The sequence below is a fragment of the Salvia miltiorrhiza genome, chromosome 2 (assembly GCF_028751815.1).
Source record: "Salvia miltiorrhiza cultivar Shanhuang (shh) chromosome 2, IMPLAD_Smil_shh, whole genome shotgun sequence".
Taxonomy (NCBI): Eukaryota; Viridiplantae; Streptophyta; class Magnoliopsida; order Lamiales; family Lamiaceae; genus Salvia; species Salvia miltiorrhiza.
Window position 1 is genome coordinate 60,892,506 of NC_080388.1, and position 6,000 is coordinate 60,898,505.

A 6,000-nucleotide genomic window follows, 5' to 3' on the forward strand; every position below is an offset into this window, starting at 1 on the left:
CAACTCATTTTCTTCACAATTAATTCTAGAAAAAGAGAGTATAAATCTTTTCTCATATGAAACCAATTCCATTCATAATCTACTTCTTTTTAATTATCTCACCTTGTCTTCCATCAATATTTGTCTTCCATCAGTTTTTGGACCAATTCTTTTATTTTGTTCCAATTGATTGGCATGAAATTTTGGAGTGAGGTATTACTTTATACCTCAAGAAAAAATATACTGTGAAGAAACCTCCATCTCAAGCACTATAGTTAAGAACACGAATTAAGTTAGATTTATCAAACTTGTTCCATATTAATAAATATCCTATCTGGGATCTGGCTACCTTTAGAGCCTCAAATTAGTAAAGCTCCTCAGTTTTTTAAATGAGTCAAAGAGACATGTTGTTTAGTATAAATGAATTTAATTTAATTTATTTAATAAATTAGAGAAGTTCTAATTGAAAGAAAAACTCGTAATTAAGGTGAAGATCGTATAGCATTGATAACACTCATGTTTCCTGTTTCTATGGTTTTAATGTTCATATGATGTCAATTTTATAAAAAAATTGAGTGTTAAATGGTTATTTTGTACTTAAATTGTTTTATCTTGTGAAATATGATACTTGTTAGTACTTTGATGAATTTTACAGAAATATGTAGTCTGAATTTGGATCGATGGTCTTAATGAAAGTTGTAGTTCGTTTCGATACGAGTTCGTATGCGTAAAGAGATCGTAAATCAGAGTTCGGACGAGAGAGATATAGCCGAAACAAGAAAGTTGCGCGCAACAGTGAATAGTGTCCGACGGGAATTTTCTGAATTTTCCAATTTTATCAGTAATTCCGAATTCCACACTGTATTTATCTCTTAGTGCCTATATATAGGTCATTTTCCTGACCTATTAGACACATCTCTTTACCTCTTTTCACCCCTCTTCTTCCTCTTTTCATATTTTTCAGTTTTAGATTAGAATTTCCGCTTCTTCCTCTTTTCGTATTTTTCAGCTTTAGATTAGAATTTTATAGCTTTCATAGATTAGATTTATTTTCCTACAAGATTGAAGAATTCAACATTCAAGCTGTTGTTTAGATTTCTTTCCAGGTTTTATCAAATTTATTTATTTTTATTTCTTCTTATTTATTATGCTTTTGATTTATTTTCTGATGTCTAGCTAGGTTTTTAATCTGATTCTAGGGTTTGTAAATAGTTAACTGAATTCATGTGATTAATTTGTTAATACTTTTTTGTCTTCCAGTTTATGATTCATAAGTCATGGTGCTTGAATTCTTTTGGATTATTTGGCCAATAGTTTGCATGTTTAGCTATTCGGTTTGAGACCTAGTGGAGATAACTGTTTAGCGGATTCAAAAATGTGTGATATGATTTTAACCTTGAGACATGGTGGAGATAGGTGGATCATAGGGAGATATTCTTAGGTGTTTTTGGGAGTTAGTAGATTTTCTTGACACCTGGCGAAGATAGATAATTTACTAATCTACGATCGTTGCTGCTCTAGCGAGAGTAATTGATTAATTGTGTGATCTCTGAACATAGCTGGATTAAACAGATAATTAGGATTAATAGGTTGATTATGTGAATTTGATTAACGAATTTACAACCCTGTGATCAGTCGTTTATCATCTGAATTTTATATTTGATTTTTTATTCGCTTTGTTTTTATCTTCAATAGTTCTTTATTATTTTGGTTATCTGTCTACTGTGATAGTTTAATTTGGAAGTACTTATAATTATTTCGGTTATCAGTTCATATGGAGACTATACTCTGCTTGCTACTATAATTGCGCTGTGTGAGTTGCAGTTTTCATTGTTAATAAAATAGTGATGAGCATTCTCCATTAAAGTATAAGATCAACAATTAATTTAATTACATTAATATATAAAATAAAAATGTTAATTGCAATTAACGCATTTAATTATATGTATATGCGTGCATTTTAAAAACTAACAGTTTTTTAATCTGCAAAATCCCATTTTCTTGCAAAATCCCATTTTCTTTTTCAAGTAATCCACAATTAATGTAGGTTAATGTATTTAACGAATACGGTAGAAATAGAGTGATTAAATACAAATAATACCTTAGAGCATGTTTATTAATTTATATTTATTTCCATAATTGGAACGAGAACAATGATTACCTATTAAAAGAAATGGCTTGGTGGCTTGTTGCATGGCATTTTATGGTCTAAAAAAATAATTTTTGACTTAAATCATTTATGTTAGTGAAACCATAGTATATCTATCAACTGTGAAAAGTTGTCTTTCTTTTTCTACATCTTAGAAATTTACGAATATATCTTATGATGAGACTAGTTATTTATGGTCAAATTATATCACATTTGTATGCAATAGTTTGAGAATTATATATAAATAAAAGATAATCATACTCCTTCCATCTCATTTCATTTTAAAACGCTTACTTCTTTTAGGCATGAAAATTAATAAATTTACTTTTTAAGAAAAAAATAATGTGATCCAAACTAATTAAATACTATATATATATATATATATATATATATATATATATATATACTCAAAATTAAAATAAGCCTATTCTAATGGGAGGTCCAAAAAATGAAAACGAGTCTATTAGAGTTTGTCGGAGGGAGTATATACTAAGCAAATTTAGTGCCACGGGTTCGGCTCTGTGTTGTGATGTTGGTACTGCTGGTACCCATGGTTTTTTAATAAATTCCTTTTTCTTATAAAAAATAATCTATAATAGATCATTTTTTTGCTTTAAAATAAATGTGATTGAAGATTCGACCTCTTCCATAGTCATATACATTTTTAGTATCATGTGCTTAATTATGATGCGATATATGAGAAATAAGAGACATTTCTATCAATAAGGATATAGATATATACTAGCCAACCAAAATAAAGGTATATCTATTAGTGTTGGCTTCTTTGCCAACACTCAACAATAATTGAGGGGATAAGAGATATATAACGCTTTTGAATCACTCTCAGAGAGCTAAATATAGAAGGTGATAGTGTCTATTTCTTGAGGCAATTAAATAGTTGCAATTGAACATTCAACATCAACAATAATTGTTATACAATTTTTGTTTTAGTTAAAATATCTTAAACCAACCGCCAAATAAACGGCTATATATATAGTTAATTCAGTTGGAATAATATTTACTTCATCTGAAATTTGTAACAAGGATGTGTCCAAAAAGGGTGTGAAACAGTATATACTTTCACAAATGTTTCATATATTTATTCGGGGCGGCGGGGGGTATATTTTTCTGATCAACATGGAAAAAAAAGGTTCGGCAACCAGTTTTCCTTCCTTCTTACTCAAATTCATGATAACTAGAACACTCACTCGTGCGATGCACGACAATCATAAAAATTAATCGATATTTTTTAGTAAAAAAATATAAATATAAAACATAATTTAACCAATAACCTTCCTTCTCCTTAATTGCATTAAAAGTTATTAAAAAAAATATATGTAAATAAAAAATACTACAAAAATTTATTTTTAGCAAAAAAGTAGAAAATAAATAAAACAAATATTGGAATAGAAATCAAAGAAAAAATAATGTATGGGAAATTTTAAGAATATAGGAGAGTGGAGTTTGAAAAAAAAAGATTTATTATTTTGATAATCTGTACTTAGAATTAAAGATTTTGTTATGATTTTTAATTTAAAATCCATATTGAATGTATTTTTCATCAATCAAATTTAATAATTTTAAGAAAAGATTCAATATAAAAACAAAAATCAGAGAAGAAAGATAAAAAGATAAGAAAAGAAAGATAAATTAAATGGAAAAGGTTACACTTAAAACTCTTTTTAATATTATATGTAAATAAAATATATTGAGGATACTTCTTAAATTAAAAAATTATTGTCTTACATTCTTAATTAAGAAACATGTGTAATTATTTTATTTTAATAATATTTTATAATATAACACTGAACAAAGAATACTTAATAGTGGATAAGTTAGTGGGTATGTGATATAAAACTGAATAATTATTGTTTACATATTGTCCTTATTTTAGAATTACAATTACAAATCTGACACTAATTTTGCGGCAAAAAAATTGTTGTAAAACTGATCTTTCATATATATATATATATAGATATTATCATGTAATATTAATATTTTTTTACGTTTTTCATCCTAAAAGACATGAGATAAAAAAAATATTAAAATTTTCACTTCTTTTCTTATCTCTCATTTTTAATAAGGGTGCCTTTACTTTTATTGTAAAATTTTCATTGAAAAATAATGAATAGAAAAAGATGAGAAAATATTTTTTCTCCTTTTAAAAATTCGGTAAGGATACATCTAATTATTAAAATTTTATGATATATAATAATTATAAAATATATACAATTTAAATTTTCTTAAATTAATTATATGTAATTTACATTTTATTTTACCCAAAAGTTAAGCATTTTCAATTATATAAGTTAATTGAGCAACAATATAACGATTCAAATATTATTAGGCCAATATATAAGTCATAATTGAAAATAAAATTATCAAAATAACCTTGTGTAGGCCTTTCGTGCACGAGATACGTGAATTTCGCCTATGGAATTTGCGAATCCGATTTATTTTTATAAATTGTTTTAAAAGATACGCCACGTGGCGAATCGGGTGCGAATCCAACGAAAATCCGAGAGAATCGCACCCTAAAAGAATCCGATTCGCCGTACATGCTAATTTTTGAAGAATCCGTGCATCATAGGTGTTAAATTAAAGACAATGGCAAGATCTTTAATTTGATGTAAAAATTATAAAAAAAAATAGATTTAAAACGAATAAGTTATTATCGTTTAAAATCACAAAGTTAATTTTTTTTCTCTCTTCTCCTCTTTCTTTTAATGTTATCGTTCTTTTTTTTCATTCATTTTTCTATATTTATTTTATTTTATTTTATTTTTATATTTTTATTAGATATCATTTTTTATATTTTCTATTTATATATTTTTATTTAGGTTAAGTAACAAATACACACACCCTTAACGTTTATAACAAAAAGCAAATAGCTAGGTTCTTAATTAACATTATATTTCGTGCAACTAGATCTCTAACATTTACAAATTGAGGCGGATAAATCCTTAACGTTCTCCGTCTAACAGCTGTGAATGTTATGGACATATATGTTTCAATTTGTAAACGTTAGAGACTTATTTGATTTTCAATGTAAAAGTTAGGGGTGTGTTTTTGTTACTTAATCATTCTTTTTTCCCTTTTCCTAAATTCTTAGATTATGTAGTTTTATTGGCTGTGCATTGCACAAGCAGACGCGTACTAGTTTGATAATGCAACAAGAGTGTGATATGCTATAAAATCGTGGGAGGGCGGATTCGAATGTATAGTTTGCAGGCCACTTAAGAGGGTGTTTGGCTAAGCTTATTTTAAAGAGCTTATAAGCTCTTGGATCTTATAAGATGTTTCAAGAGCTTATAAGATGTAGTTTCTTGAGATCTTATAAGTTATCAAAGTGTTTGGATGATTGAGCTTATAAGCTAGAAAGAGAAATTTTAGTTAGAGAGGGAAATTTTTTGTTAGAGCGCGAAAATCGAGACGATGAAGCGCAGTCTGTTGGTAAGACGCTTCCCCTCCAACCAATAGGTCGGGGGTTCGAGTCACCCTAGGAGCTAGAGTGTGAGTGGGTTTTTTCCTTTCTTTGGTTGTAACAAATTTTAAAAAAAAAGAGCGCGAAAATCGAAAAGAGATGGTATAATGAAAATAAAAAATTATAGTTGAGTTATTTTTGTAAAATGACCCTTGCTTATAAGAAAATAAGAAAATAAGTTGGGGTAGATGAACTTATTTTTTATGAGCTTTAAACTCTTAAAGCTTATTTTGCCAAAACTTTAAGAGCATCCACAACAGATCACTCAAAATTTTACTCCTAAAAATACTCCTAATGTCTTTCCTAAATTATGTTTAACCTCTATTTTACAATTGCACAAAACAGCTCTCCTATTTTTCATTATCTATTTTATAAATTTAGGATTAGA